The sequence below is a fragment of the Limulus polyphemus genome, unplaced genomic scaffold (assembly GCF_000517525.1).
Source record: "Limulus polyphemus unplaced genomic scaffold, Limulus_polyphemus-2.1.2 Scaffold223, whole genome shotgun sequence".
Classification (NCBI taxonomy): Eukaryota; Metazoa; Arthropoda; class Merostomata; order Xiphosura; family Limulidae; genus Limulus; species Limulus polyphemus.
In genome coordinates, this window is record NW_013665833.1 from 27,774 (window position 1) to 45,197 (window position 17,424).

General features: G+C 35.2%; 1 protein-coding gene across 1 annotated transcript in view; it reads right to left on the reverse strand.

Moving 5' to 3' along the window:
• LOC106478546 overlaps positions 1-17,066 on the reverse strand; it is a 24,786-nt gene extending 7,720 nt beyond the window's left edge. Inside the window, exon 1 of the mRNA XM_013939096.2 lies at positions 16,986-17,066. The gene's annotated coding sequence lies outside the window, so the exon portion shown is untranslated. The remainder of the gene's footprint in view (positions 1-16,985) is intronic.
• Between the last annotated feature and the right edge of the window lie 358 nt (positions 17,067-17,424).

Consider the following 17,424-nt stretch of genomic DNA (forward strand, 5'->3'; position numbering starts at 1 on the left):
GTATATATATATATATATATATGTATTTGTGTGTGTGTGTGTGTGTGTGTGTGTACAGTTAGGACGTAGAAATAGAAAACCAGAAACAGAAATTTCTTAACTAAAAGGCACACACCTACAATAACGATCACAGTTATGGGCGTAATTATGTTGAGAGACAGACAAACAAACTTTATCCAATTCAGCCAGGGTGAGCCACTAAAGTTTCTTGCGAAAATACCTACGTAAAATAGTTTACTACGTAAATTAGCTGAATACTTAATGTTTCCTATGACGACATATATCTCTGTTAAAAACAAGATTTTTTGGTACCTATATTAATTTAGTTTAAAATATGCATCAGCTAACAGTCCACCGGAAATACATCATCACCATTTAACATTATAACATAATAATGAGAGTTTCTATAACGTCACCTGTTTTTCTTATGAATAAACTCCTGACAAAAATAACTTAACCCTGCAGATCAGAATGAAAAAGTAACTTACAAGTTAGTGAAGCCAGTCATGTAGAATAAACTGCCTAGAAATTCTTTATGTTAAAAATCAATTCACAAGGAAACCAAAACCTGTGATTAACGTGCCTACAATATCACCTGTCGGTAGAGTAGCGTAACGTTGAGAGATTCGTCTGTTTCAACCACGTTTAACTTGTAATAGACCACTTTCTTTCGGTTGTTCTCCCTTTAAATAATTATGGGTGACACATTAGGATGACAAAATCTGTTATAAAGGCACATGCACAAACAAATCTTTGCTCATTTCAGTGTCAGAAAACATGCAACTATATTAGTGAGAAATGTACAGGAAATGTTATTCAAGTTGAAACACACACACAGCAGCTGTCTTCGTTAAAATACGCTTTATTGGTTGAACTTTCCTCCGAAATAAGAGAAAGACGTCAGAAATCCAGGAAATGAAAGGGCAGGTGTGGAGTTTGCTTTATTTCGTTCTCTTGAAGAAAGACTAAAAATAGTTATATGAAAGTAGGAGAACCACAGTATAATCAAGTTAAGCGAAACTCACTTCCCTATATCTGTGACAAATTTGTAAACGAAACTGTAAAATTTTGTGTGAACACAGGTGGGGATTTCATTTCTCAAGTTAAGAAACGGTTCTTCACTGCGTTTTTAGTTTACATTCTATTATCAAATGGAATGGGAAACCACATACAAGATAATAAAAAGTCCGTTTTCACCTAATGTTTAGCCGAATCTCATTGTACACTGCTTTGTGGAACCTATAATGGCCAGCAGCTGCCACAGACAAGAAGATCAAGGGTCTATAAAAAGTACAGTTATTAGATGCATGATTGGTGTTATAATTGTCTAAGGGATTTTTAGATTTTAGGACACCCGTTCATACCTAAATCCGCTGTTAGTAATATGCTGCACGTGTTATTCAATAACTACTACATTGCTATAACTTTAATGTTAGAGTAATAGCGAAACTGTGAACTTGATTTTTGACCTCAGTTTATGTACCAGCAACCTAGCCACTAGCCAATGATCTCGAACAAATAAAATCGCCAGTTAAGACCAATATACTTATACATGCTCTAGGTGAATGAGACGTTCCCGTCCATTTTAATTTGTTTAAGATCCTGGCTAGGACCAATGATAAACAGAGCCTCCGAATGAAGAAAAGTATAAACTGAAGTCAGAAATCAACGGGCGTATTACTATGGGATGTCTTTGGAACTTGTGAAACCAAATCGCACATATATATCCTAGAACTTTAATAAGAGTTCAGTACTAAATGTTATCACGTTCGTCGTGTGAAAAGTAGCCCCATATTTATGCATTTTTACGAACGAGGCTCAGCCCACAAAAGCTAATAACAAATACGAATGCAATGATTCGACTCTCATATTGTTTTGAGTGTCGAAACCGGCGTGCAGAACAATGATAATACAACATCATGATGAGTAATGGATCTTGTAAGTTATTCACGGAGACGGGTTTGACAGCAGACTAGGGAATGTATTTCATATATCTAAGTTATCCCAAATGATAAGAATGATGAGGATAGTATTATAGTATGGTCCTGTTCTAGCTGGGATGGACGTGGTCAACTAGTAATACAGTTAAATTTGCCAGTATTGACTTACCGTGTTTTTACATTCTACACAATGTTCCACTGCCTGTTTTATAATTGTAAGGAAATGAATCATTGTCTCCTTCAGCATAATAATGCATCATGCCGTGTCACACATTATGTCCAGCAGAGTTTGAGACAAGTCACATCTAATATCAGATTGGTCAGCAATCTGACCTAAATGAAACTGAACCGCTCTGAGACGTTATAAGATGTCAATTGAGGGACAGACTCCAAAAGCTCACTTCACTTAGAGACGCTTTTGCAAAAGGAAGGGCGGTCCATTCCGTCTGATATTTATCAGCTGTTGGTGTCAAGTATTAGCAACAGTTCTTGCTGTGATTAACACCAAAGGTATAATCATTCCCTATTAAAATGTAGTTTCAACGACAAAACACGATGCTTTCTTTTTCTAGATGCGTTGTCCTCAATATTTTGGTATAGCATACATAGTTATGTAAGTTTATTGGACATACTGGAAGTTAGGAAGAGACAGGCTTTAATAATCACATTTCAGTAAGTTAATGTTGTAATTTGCATGTATAAAAAAGTGCTTGACATATAAAAAGTAATAATGTTGAAGATAATTAAGTTTCCATCTAAGAACACTTTGACTGTATATTTGTGCTTTGTTTCAGTATTCCTGTAAGTGATGAAAACTCAATTTATGTGCTTAGGGTTGGTCACGCTGAATATCGATTGAAATAAATACGTAATACCAATGTACAGACTGTGCATGATTGTTTCGTAAGTCATGTGATATTTTTCACAGAATAACAAGTAATTCACTCCTTTCACACAGAGACTCATTGCTATAAAAAAATCATTTGTCATGTTTTCACAGCTTTTCAAGTAAAAACTAATATCTATAATGTCGGCCATTTAGGAGGAGCTGTTTTTATATATTTGGAACGTACTAATTATAATTCACAAAACGTTATTATTATATATCTCTAAAGCTTTTAATGGTTAGTGTTGTTCTTACGAGACCATGTTGTTAGTTTATATTTAATTGTTGAACCAGTTATTATTCTTGCATGATTGCTCAAGAGAGAACCGACGAAAACCTGTTTTTAATTCATGTAACGATAGCTTATTTTTGTTTAAGCACAAAGCTGCACAATGGACTATCTGCGCTGTGCTTACCGCAGATATCGAACCCCCGATTTTTGAAGTTATAATTTCCGAAGTTTACCTCTGAGTCACTAGGTTATGAATTTGTTGTAGATATATTTCGTAAAGTGTAGACAAATTTTTTCTTTGGAATAAAAACACATTTCATCCTTCACATCTATTAAAAAACAAATCTATATGTAGCAGATTCAATATGTTAGACAGTTATAAACTGCGAAGCTTAATCGAAAAGTTAGAGAAAAAATTTTAGTTTTAAGCGCATATTGAAGATTCAGACATATAATGAAATAAGAACAAAAACGATATTAACTCTAGAAAAGTTATTTATTTTGCTTTTATTTCACTTCCAACGTTTCTTAGTTCTTGCGACTTCATCAGAGAATCTTATAACCTAACTTTTCCAGTTAGGTTTCTTACGATACAACATTGAACCAAAAACCACTGCAGCACCACGAGCATTGACGTTGGAACAGTTTCTTTCGTGAGAGTGCTGACCATTGTATAAAGTCGAAACCCTCGTATTTAAGATAGGAATCATGTCAGGCTAGGGGGTTGCTAACGCATCCTCCACACCCTTAACTACAGAACAGTTTAAAATAACAATAATACTAGATGTACTTCTGCGGGATGTCCAAAAATGTTCTGCTTCAAGAGTAAATAAAACCAAAATTGAAAGCAACAAATATTTGTATTTTTTTGCTTTTGAAGTTCATATGTCATGCTGTATTGTAGCCTACAGAGTGCAAAATTCTTCTCGTGATTCATGGCATACGCACGTTTTACTGACGTCACGACAGTATAAACTGCAACGTTAATCGTCCTTTATGTGACGTAATTTTAGTGTCTACTGACTGACTGACAGATGGCACATAACTGTACATTGGTGCGAGTGGTTAAAACAGATGACTCCTCCAGGCGGCCTCCGGCCCCCCTTTCGGGGAAATGATACAGTATAATAATATAATCTGATTAAAATTACTAGTAATATTTGTTAAAATAAATTAATAGAAGTCTGATTGACTATTATTTAAATAAAGAAGTGTAGAAACCATCCATGTACATATAACTATATATGGAATATAGACTAATGAATAACTAATATACTTTTAATTTTTAATACATATTTATCCCTATTCCGTTCCATGAGAATGTTTATAAAAATTTCCATTTTAAACTTCTGGGTGTCCATCTCCTTGTTTAACTCAACTCCGCTTAAATAGAAAAAATTAGTTAGCCTTCCAGCCATAAAGATCTTTAACATTGAGAGTAACCATCTGATGAACCAATGCATTTTAATCCTATGTATAAGGTTCTGTTTTATGACAATGCATACTTCTAGATAAACTGGTATGTCGTATTAGCTACATTAATTACTCTGTTACTTTTTAGTTCTGATCTAAGTATGTAGCTTGCTTTAAACTAAACGTTATTGATAATAACTATTCTTATGCTTTCTTTGAAAAACTTTAAAGTTTGAATAAAAATCCTCATCTCTGTTCATTCTTTATCTGCAAAACTTTAGAATCTAAAAAAAAAAAGAAATCACGAATGTCATCGACATAAAAAAACACGAGGAATTTTATACATGTTCACGAGCACTCTGTTATTCATTTAGAAATACTCCTGTGAATGTTCTCTTTCACTTCCATCTGTTCTTGTTGGTAAATAGTATTAACTTAGCCTCTTCTCTCTGGTAAGCATTATCTCCATATGTCTGTTAGCTTTGATAAGTATAGTATTAACCAACTTGTGTTCTCATAGGTATTTAATATTAACTTCTGATCAGCGCAAGTTAGCTACCTAGGTCGAAAGTAAAAATCAACCTAGTAATGAGTATAGATAATTAAATATATGTTTCTCACGTTCTTGCTTATAAATATTAGAATCCACTGTTTCATCAGTTGCGTACTCTCGTATTATTAACCTATTACAGCTGATTCACCAGGGGACATAATTTTACTTTACATCTTAATAGTATTCTGTGAATATTAACAAAGCGTTATAGCTTTTCTATTAAGCTCTGGGTGGTTGGCATGGCAACTGAAGAAGTTGGAGTTGTTCCAGTGTAAGGTGGACGACGTTAAATGGTAGTTCAAAGGAAATATTACGCGTGTTTACATGGCTTTCTTTGAATCTCACGTTCGCTGAAAAGCAAGGTTGGGTAGACAGCGGACCCCCGAATTTCTGAGAATTGAGAAATTTGTTTTTGTACCAAAACCTAAGGGGGCATCTTTCTTACGTGGCATGGTGTGATTCCGCTAATCCATTCTTGAAAAAAAAACAACAACCACCAAACCAGAACAATAGGCATTAACATAAGTTTCATAATAAATATTTAGGATGTCACGTTACAAAGAAAGTCAATCTCTAATGTAGGTGAATCTATTTTAAGTGGTGTAGAAGTTTCCCAAGGTTTTCTGACAATCGTTTTTTTTTGTGCAGAAAAGGATCTCTTATTCGTGTTAAGTCTTGAGACTTAATTCTTAGCCTGGCGTGTTTCGAACTAACGTAGTTTGTCTTCAAAGATATGATGTAAGAAGCTTGTCGAAACATCTATGGCACTACATAAAGGTTACTTACCTAGTGGTGAGATTGTTAACTACTTATATATAACAATCGACTAATTGTATCTTAAAGTTAATTAATACATTCTCCTGTGAAGTAATGGGCTTCAGACCTTAATGGTGCCACTTGATGACCATAAGTTTCCGTTAATTATGATATTTAAATGTCTAACCCACATATAAACCCAATGGTCTATTATGCTCAATACGTTTTTTTTTAATTTCGGTATTGGAATATGACTTATCATATACAATTATTTTGAACAATAGCTCAAACATATTTTAAACTTAGGTACGAAGCGATGTAACATAACATATATGCTCAATGATTCTTCTATTTAATTATAGTTTAAACTCACTTTTTGTGTGTACTTGTTTCTCTGTTTCTTTGTTGTGAACTCCTCTCACAGTTTTGGAGCTAGCAAGAACAAACTTAGCAGGCGGACTCGGAGTGACCTAGGAGTGTCCTTGATATATATGGCGTAACCCCCTACCAAAGTAGCTAAAACACGCCCGGAAGGTCTCCCAGACATGGTGGGGTCTAGGATGTTGTGTTTCTGCCCCCCCCCCCCTCCGGGTATTACGGGGCGCCATGTTTAGCACTGTGTTCTTACTCTCACTCACAAGTTAACAGGAAAAGACGTGGCACGCGTGCCTAGGTACCTCGAGCGGGTGTTCTAACGTGATTTGTTTTCGAGCAAAACTGCTCAAGCTACTGCGCTAGCCGTTCCTAAGTTGGAAGTGATAGACTAAATGGAAGGCAGCTAGTCAATACCATCCACTGCTAATCTCTTGGGCTACCATTTTCCAAAGAAAATGGGATAGATTGTTACATTCTAACGCCCTCATGGCTGAAAGGTCGAGTGTGTTCGGTGACGGGATTCGACCTCGCGGCCCGCATATTCCGAATGAAGCGCCCAAGAGATCACTACAATTTACTTGAAACAACTGCAACAAATACTATAACGTATTACGCTAAGTTTTCAACCATTATAAAGGTACCGTTTTCACTGTTTCGAAAAGAGAAGAAAAAATGAAGATCAATTGGTAGAACTTAAAACTTAGTAAGAGCACTTCTTTCGTATTCGTTGTCGAATGATGATAGTCACGCAAATGTTAAAAGAAAACTACCATACATGACTTTCTAAAGGTCTATTGTACCTTCTTTTTTCTTTGAAGGTCAAGGCAAAACTTCTAGGTCAGCTTCCTGGTCTTGGCTCTTTAATTATACGTAATGAGACCTTGGGACGTATGTTACAGTAACATATTTTTCAAGGTGAACTTAGATAATGGCTGTATCCTGTAGCCAACCAAACCCAAGGCGTTTCACTTACTTCGACAGTGAATCTTTTGAAACCGATCTAGTCACTATAGAGTCGCATCTGCACGTGGTTGAAAGGCTGTATTTTAACTAGCTGACATTAGACAAGTTCGTTATTAGAAATAACGAGGAGAAGAAAACAGAGGCGACAAACAGAAAAAAGAATATTAGTTGTGCCATTGTTTTTGCTCTCATTAGTTGCACCATTTCAAATCACACTGAGCAAATTGTACGTGGCTTTACCAAGTTCAACAGTAAGGATTCCTTTGTTTATGAAGAAAAAAAACAGAAATGAAATAATCAAATTATTTTATACCATAGAATTGTTTGTTTGTTTGTAATTAAGCACAAAGCTACACAATGGGCTGTGTGTATTAATAACTAGTAAAACATTAATTCTACAATGGCATTTCGTTTTCAAATCCCATCAGTCATATTTTTTCACACATTATTTATACAGACTTTCAAGATATTTTCAAATCACATGTTACTTATTGCTTTTTGATGAAATTGTTTGTTTGTTTGTAATTAAGCACAAAGCTACACAGTGGGCTATGTGTGCTCTGCCCACCACGGGTATCGAAACCCGGTTTCTAGCGTTGTAAGTCCGCAGACCTACCGCTGAGGGGGGGGGGTGTATAGCATAGAAATCAACTTGTCTCTAAGAAGATTTTATTCTTCTTTTTTCCGACCAATACGTCTTAATGGAAACTATATTTTCAATGACTAAAACAGAAGAAAGAAATCTAGAGTCTGTTAGACAAAGAACAAAATAAAACGAAAAGAATAAATAAATGCATTTATAAGCGATAGAAATAAATATATTTTATGCAGAAAAGTTACTCATCTATCCTATGTTCTATTACTTTTGTCTTTATACCTTATCAAAACATCATAGAAATGTACTAGTTATGTATAATTGGCAAGTACTTCAAATATTTCATAATATCCAAAATATTGTGCACCTGAAATCTAGCTTGAGATGACAGAGAAGTCATAAGTGAGTAGTACGATCCACCAATTTGACTGTTTTTTGAATGTCGTGCATAGCTACAAACGAACTATTTACATTAGTTGTCTAAAGTTTTCAAAGGGAGAAATTAAAGAGAAGGCAGCTAGACAACAACAACAATACCCTCCGCCAATTCTTGCGTTACTCTCGTCAGACCGAATAATGGGATTTGGCCGTCATTCTTATGATGTCCCCAAGACCGCAATTTGTGGGGTGCAGTTTTTTTCCTTTACGATAATTTGACAGATCCACAGTCTGGCACGTTAACAACTTGGCCGCGCTCGGCCATAATTCACCATAAGACGAAAGAACATTATAATGGTGAAGGGGTAACTCAACTTCTTGAATATATGTGCTTTTCAAACAATTGTTTCGTGGCTATACTAAAAACGAAAGACTGCTCACGTTGTGTCTGAGAAAACCAGTAAGGTCTGAACGTGATCCATTGTACTTGGACCAAATGATGAACGTGATCTATTGTTCTTGGACCAAAACATGAAAATTGCTGACTTGGATGAACTCGCTTAAGTTACAGTTTAATGAACCTGAATAGGCTACAGGGTTTTTTGAACTTAGAGATATGAATTTAATGCCCGTCTTGACGACAAGTTGAATTACAACCGGTTTTATATCCAATATTATTTACTAAAGAATAAATTTTACAGACTATAACGACATTTCTTAGATTCTCAGCAGGGCTGGTACAAGTGAGGAACAAAAACCCCCTGAAATTTCGTTGTCTCCCTCTTCAACCCAGCGTCGTCCATTAAACTGATTTTAGATTTATTTTAGATTTGGCGCCATTTTATGTCTTATTAAGAAGTTAAGAAAAGCTGGAGCCAGGACTGATTCTCACACATCTTGATAACTTCAACTGCATGCTCGAAATTCATAATTCACTGACTCACAAATGTCAGCAATGATGGCATAAATGAGTATTCAGTCAAAATGATTAACGATCCGTTTGCAAAATAACTTACGAAAGATGAAGAGGGTCTACAGACTTTAAAATTGATTTTTCTTAGCATCTTGTAAACAAAGAATGGTTTTGAGTCATAATATCAGGTTTTAAGATTTGCCGAGGTCTAGGCTTGAATCAAATGGATTTGCTGATATTTTGTCGAAATAAAACAAGTTTATAAACATTTATATTTGTTTTTATGATAAAGTTACTAAAACTATCTGCCGCCTTCCCTAATTTTGAACTACTGACCAGAGGGAAAGAAACCTTGCTAAGGAATTGCCTGTCACCCTTATAACGTATCCACAGCTTAAAGTGCGGGGAATATTTTGGAGTGCCACATGAATTCGAACCTGACTAGCCAGCCCCAAAATTCAGAGATCTTCCACAGGGTTAAGCCACATCCTATTTAGAAACAAAGGTCAAAGACATTTCTTGGTGATCGAAGAGCGTACGAGGAAGGAGAGTACAGCTCAACAGAATGGTATTTCGCTGTTCTAGAAAACAGTATATACAAAAACTAAGGTCTTATAAGAAGCCGTTCAAGCATTCCAAGTTGTTACAAAATATAATTAAAGGCACACACAACGAACACCATCATTATAAGCACTGGACAATGAATTACGCAGGTATTTTTACCAAGAAAATGGAATTCAGAGAACGTCTTTCTTTATTTCATTTGCAGTTTTCTTGTAGAGTAGATTCAAAACCCGAAACTGTTCAGAAAGGTAGTGACGTTATCTAGCAGCGCGATTCTTTCGAAGAAACAACTTTTTGGGGACATGGTTCAGTAATATGTACTTTATAATATTCTACTGCTTGATCTTTCTTGAAATATTTTATCCAAGTTTATAATAAATGTTCATTTACACTAAACCAAAGTGTTCGTTTTTTAAAAACTAAGTAGTTTATTCAAATTTCAAAACTTTCATCGGCTCTCATTAACTTAATATTTTTTATATTATCACTTTTCTTCGGTGGTTTTCTTAGAAGACTTAAAACAGAGAACGTTGTTAAACAGTACGTTTTGTTCTCTAACTTAGCAACACGCGTTACAAAACAAAACGACGACGAACGAACTAGGAACAGAATGGCCAGAAACTCTTAAAGTTAAAACGTTAAATTCTCCCTTTTCACAAGTGGGACAAACTGTGAAATTATTTCGAACGTTAACTGGATATAAATTAAAGCTTTAAACTTAGACGCACCATGCTTACGTCACCTAAGCCAATATAATTCAGTTATAGATGTCCCTATTTTTGAACTACTGATCAGAAAGAAACCAGTCAGCTAATAGCACCCGCTGTCACGAGGGTTTTATCTGGCCTTTTGAACTCAATAACGCAATTTATTAAAATCCTACTATAATTTTAGAGAAGTTTGTTTCTTGTCCCCCTAACTCCTTCTAGGCTTTTGTTTGCATTTGGCCCTATCAAATATGGTTTGATCAACTAGGAATGTTTCGGGACGTACCAAGAAGTTATTTTTCTTTGAAAATGCATAGGTTTCATAGCCCCAATGATGGCTAAATATAGATCAGTCAGTGGGGGGTAGCCACCAGGGATACTGATGGGATTCTCCAGTTTCCTCTTTCATTACATGAGATATACATACAGCCTATGTACTTTCATTCATTACTGGCATATTTGGGACAAAATCAGAAACACTATTTGTATTAATAACTAGTAAAACATTAATTCTACAATGGCATTTCGTTTTCAAATCCCATCAGTCATATTTTTTTTCACACATTATTTATACAGACTTTCAAGATATTTTCAAATCACATGTTACTTATTGCTTTTTGATTAAATTGTTTGTTTGTTTGTAATTAAGCACAAAGCTACACATTGGGCTATCTGTGCTCTGCCCACCACGGGTATCGAAATCCGGATTCTAGCATTGTAACTCTGCAGACATACCGCTGTGCCACTGGGGGCTTTTTGATTAAAAAACTGAATTATAAAAAATAATGTTCTTTAAATAATCAAGCCCAGTAGTTATGAATAATCTTATTATTATGTACTTTCAGTCTTTATATTGTAACTGGCCTATTTTGGAAGAAAACAATTTTCATAAACTTCTCATCATGGAGCGCACGGGTACATCTGCCAATTTCTATAATGTACTCACGTCTGAAAGTACAGAGCGCGTTCAGTGGCATCGAGGCTTCAACATTGGACCTTTCGATCCATTTAAGAGGATTTAGATCGTTTCAGACACCATGGAAAGTGATGAAAACTTGATAGAGATCAGCTCTATATGTAATGCTTGAGTTGTATGATTGAGTAATAATACCGTTGATTTTTTTTTTGTCTTTACTACACGATATTTAAAATGAAATTTACAAAACTAGAGATCGTTTACTATAATAAGAGAAATACTTATAGTTAAAATTGATTGCTAAGAAACGAAATTTGAAAGAGAAAGTTGATTTATATAAATTAATTGTATGCAAATAAACGTGTAAAACCATTAAAAATTAACACAATAAGTCTCAAAACAAACTAATTTTAGCAGCTTCGAAAAACAACAAATTGTATTAACATATAGAGAGGGGAAATTTCATAATGGATGACCCTAACAGTTTGTTTGTTCGTAGTTAAGCACAAAGCTACACAATGGGCTATCTGTGCTCTGCCCACCACGGGTATCGAAACCTGGATTCTAGCGTTGTAAGTCCGCAGACATACCGCTGTGCCACTGGGGGGCGACCCTAACAGACACAAAAAATATTTCCAAACGCTATTTGCACACATCTCTAGTTTGAAATGTGTAATGGACTGGCTAAGAACAACGTGATAACGAAAATCGGTGTTCCAACGTGATGTTTCACAACCAGCAATAACGGACCATTTCACACTTTGCCAAGTTTCCCAAGTATGTGCTAAATTGAATTGCGCAGGTGGTTGGTCAACAACTAAAAGTTTCAAATATAAATTTGATGAAAATGTTTCCTGATATGGAAGTAAGTTGAATGAAATAAGGGTTAGTGATTTGTTTGTTTTAGAGCAAACTCACATTGGACTATCTGCTGTGTTCTCCGCGGGGAATCGAACCCCGGATTAGAACGTTGTAAGTCCGTAGATTTACAGGGTTAGTGAAATAGTCCAATACATGTTCTTTGTGTGTGTGTGCTATTACATCTTTAGATGTAGAATTATCTGCTGTAGAATGATAATTTTTAGTTAACTCTTGGGTGTTTTACTATCAAGAAATAAAGTGTTATTTATGGAAGAGGTTATTACAGTCACTCGGAACCTAATGCTGTTCTGTGTACATGGCGGTGAAAATGGAAATTCCTGCTGAGCTGGGAAATTGTACATAATTTAAAAGTTTTAATGTAGCTTTGCCCATTTTTCCCGCATTCATATAATACCATATGCAATAATTAAACTTGTGTCATTTACAAGAAAACCTCACCACATTGGAGTCCAGACACTATATTTGTAGATTTTTTTAAAATTAAAAAATGAAAGTTTTCATAAAATACTGCTTTCGACGTATATATATATATATAATTCTTACTAACCCTATGATTCTAATGTATTATTCACGTACCAGGTTGTGGTGTATTTAAGCCTATTCGTCAGTCGTAACAACAGAAGAATGGACAGACGTCACTGAACACCATCTTTCATATGTGAATTATGGTTTGCCATGCGCTATGGGAATATCTCAGCTTTACTTATTTCTAACTCTATGGCAGTGGCTTCCAAACTGTGTGTCACGGCAAGCCGCTAGGGGTGTCGCGCAAATCCAGGTATGTAGGTTAGGGTGTTGTCAGTGGAAAAAAAAAAAAATTGGGAACCACTGCTTTATGGCTTTCTGCGTCTTGCTCCAAATACGTCAGTTTTTTTTTATTTTGCAAAGTCGTCATGTATGCTTACCTCACATTGTTTCTTTGAAGTGACAGATTCAGAAGAGAGCAAAAACAAAGCTTCTAATATTTCTTATCATGAAGGTTTATCTAAGAAAAGTATTCATGGAATTATGTGCATAAAAGATGAGATTACTTAATGTTAATAATGCAAAATGTTGTCACATGTTAGAAGTAGGACTGTTCAGTTGAATCTTACCTCATTTTAAAGTATCGTGAATTATTGACTATTTCACTAATTGTGAGTGCATTTTCCGTGACTTGCTTTTTTGAAGTAGGGCACTTCAGTTGAATCTTACCTCAACAACTTGATGGTCCTTTAAAAACATAACTTTTTACAATATTATGAACAAAAAAACTATTATTGATTTTGTTCAGTGATAATCCCTTAACTATTAGCTTAACTTACATTAAAACTGTAAATAGCACTTTAATTTTTGATTTTCAAGAAGAAAAAGAAACGTTTTATATTGTAAGCGAAAATGCCCTAAAATCTAAAGTCTACAAATCAATACAATACTTAATAGTGATAAAACATGCCTTGAATTAATCAACAGGAAACTGAACAACGATAAAACATACCTTCGATCAAACAACACGACACTTAAAGCCATAAAACATGCCTTCGATCAAATAACACGACACTTAAAGCGATAAAACATGCTTTTGATCAAACAACAGGACAGTTAACAATGATAAAACATGCCTTCGATAAAAAAAAAACACGACACTTAACAATGATAAAACATGCCTTGGATAAAGCAACAGGGATAAAACATGCCTTGGGTCAAACAACAGTGCACTTAACGATGATAAAACATGCCTTAGGCCAAACAACAGGACACTTAACAACGATAAACATGCATTGGATCAAACAACAGGGCACTTAACAATGATAAAACAAGTACTGCATCAATCAACGGGACATTTAACAATGATAAAACATGCCTTGGGTCAAACAACAGGGCGCTTAACAGCGATAAAACATACATTGAATTAAACAACAGGACATTAACAACGATAAAACATGGCTTGGATAAAACAACAGGACACTGAACAACGATAAAGAGGCGTGCCTTATCAATGACAAAACATGCCTTGAATCAAACAACAGGACATTAACAACGATAAAACATGCCTTCGATCAAACAACCCGACACTTAAAGCGATAAAACAGGACAGTTAACAACGATAAAACATGGCTTCGATCAAACAACCGACACTTAAAGCGATAAAACATGCCTTCGATTAAACAACAGGACAGTTAACAACGATAAAACAACAGGACACTGAACAACGATAAAACATGCCTTCGATCAAACAACCAACACTTAAAGCGATAAAACATGCCTTCGATTAAACAACAGGACAGTTAACAACGATAAAACATGGCTTGGATAAAACAACTGACACTTAAAGCGATAAAACATACCTTCGATCAAACAACCGACACTTAAAGCGATAAAACATGCCTTTGGTCAAACAACATGGCACTTAACAACGATAAAACATACCTTTCATCAAACAACAGGACACTTAACAACGATAAACATGCATTGGATCAAACAAATTCAAAACAAACAAACAAACAGAAAAGCATAAACATACACGCTACCAAAAAGATCCATGTTTTACTTATGATTCAGCATTCATTATATCATGTCTCTGATTGCTCAGTTGCCCCTGGTGGCTCAGCGGAAAATCGTGGGCTTATAAATCTAAAAGTCGGGTTTCGATACCCACGATGGACAGAACAGTAATACCCCATTATGTTGCTCCATGCTTTATAAACTGCTCAGGTTAAATTGTTTTTTGTTTGTTTTTCTCGTATTTTGCGCAGAGCTACACGAGGGCTATCTACGCTAGCCGTTTTTAATTTTGAAGTGAGAGATTAGAGGGAAGGCGGCTAGGGAACAGCACCCATAACAAACTTGCGGAATAGTCTGGTTTGAACGAAAAGAGGGGTTTCACTGTAACGCATCCAAACTAAGGAGCGCGGATTTTTTTTTTTTTTTCTTTGCGGTAACGAGACGCAAACCACGGAACCTCAGTTCCACACGCTAACCACCAAGCCACGCTCGACCCTGCTCAGGTTAAGAACTAATTGTACTTGCTTAACATATTTCGTCTCTACAATTGGCTAACCTCCAAAAAACGTATGTTTTTGTTGGTTTTTTTTTCTTTAATATTACACAGTGATTTAACCACGTGTAATAAAATAAGTTAAATTGTTAGTAAAAAAGTATTTCAAACAAGCAGTATGAAATGGGAGAAAGAGAGTCAATAAAAATATAATTTTAAATATCGTATTTTTTAATCAGTTAATAGCTTTGAGATTCAGTCTGATGCGCCACTTCTTTATGTAGTTACTTGATTTGATAACGAAAAAAAAATATGGTCGCCAAAACTTCTGAAAACAAAAGTAGTTTTTTGAACATAACAGAAAAGAAACTTAAAAATACGTCAAATATACAACCTTGCAACATGAACACCGACTTTATAGCTTATACACCAACTTCCTGTTATATAAGACTACCTAATTGTTGCACTTACAAAGCCTATAACTTAATACATGATGTAAGATCAGCGGTTCAACTATGTGCAATGACTTTTTCTCGTTCACTATTTCAACTATGTTCAAACAGATGACCTCTAGATGGCGCTATGCCAAAACATAAACGGTGCCAAGTCAACAGTTTGTTTGTTGTTAAGCGTAAAGTTATAAAACTGGCTATCTGTGATCTGCCCATTGCGGGTATCTAAACCCAATTTTTAGCGTTATAATACTTACCGCTGAACCATTAGAGGTACCAGATCAATACTACTTATACCGTTTTGTAGAGAAGGAAATACCACTTCAGGCAAAGATAGAATAAATACAGGTGAAACAAATACGAAATCTGTCGTATATCATACAACATTTAACAAGCACTGAACCTCACAAATCTGACTAGGAGACGTTTAAACTTTGATTAAAAAAACTTCATTTATTTTGAATTTTTATTTGCACAGGAACAAATAAAAGTCCATACCATCATTTTCACAATTTTCATTTTGTTAAACAACTCAGTTTATAAAGTAGTTGGTTTTATCTTGCGAAAAAATATGTATTTGTTTGTTTTTCTTAAGCAGTAATTGAGCTTAATAAAGAAAATGTGAATAAAAAAAAACATACACCAAGTTGTGTTAGTTTACTCATTACTAAAAAATGTGATATAAGTAGTTTGATGGAATTTATTTTGTAGAAACACACAGAGAAACTTATATATATATATATATATTCATCCCCCCAATTAAAAAAGTCAAATATTTCATAACAATGATTCAGTTTCTTCAAACATCTTAAAATTTTATCTACAGTAATACTTTACAAGTTACAACAATGATAGATAGTCAAAAATGACAAGTTGGAGGTAATACTTTACAAGTTACAACAATGATAGATAGTCAAAAATCAGAAGTTGGAGAACAAACGTTAAACGTCATATTTTAAGAATATCTTTAGAAGTAATCATCGCTTACAAATTTTACCACAGTAATTACAATTACATCTTACAACGAGTCTACATAGCTTAATGATATCATAAAACTCCAATATTATATTCGTCGATAATTGTGAGGGCGTAAAACGCTATAAATCAGGTTTCGATACCCACGGTGGGCACAGCAAAGGCCCATTATTTAGAAAAGATCTTAACAACAAACAAGTCGTTGATAAATAGTTTTAATAAAATGACGCTGCTAATCTGATACATCAACTGCTGGGCGAACAGTTAACTACAGACTCAATTTTTGTGTTATACCTGTAAACTGTTCCACCTTCCTACTCTAACCTATTTTATCTCAAGGTCGCTACGACAAACAACATCTTAGGTAATGATACAAGCAAGGGAAGCATTACTTGTTGCTAAGTCCAACTACGAGTTCACTATTTGCCCATTAGCTTTGTATGATTTAAATCCTAGCATACTTTTTGCTTCGATAGGTACAGATGTTCTGAACAGGAAATATGCTTACCTTTACCAGTGCAAGCAGTGTGTGCGGGTTGCCACTCGTGCAGAACACCACCAACCTTACTAGCTGGCCCTTCAAGTGCGTGGCATGGAGGTGTATGGCATCGCTTGCATCATTAATGACGTCACACGGGCGCGTACGAACGCGGATCACCGGTTGAACGACAAGAAGGGCAGGGCTCGAATGAGCCGACAATGGGCGGATACGTTCCATGTTTAAAAGATAGAAGCTTGTAATTACAGGAGTATTTCATCACTCTCTTAATTTACGTAAGCTGTCTCGCTAGGTGCTTTTAATCTCCCAACCTTTTTGTTCAAGTTTAACCAGTCTGTTACTCGGAAAATTTATAATGTATTGTATATCACGTGCGGGATGGTTTTCTCTGTTTCTTTGAAGCGAACTAACACCATCAGGTTTATCTATTTATTTTTGAGTTACGTCA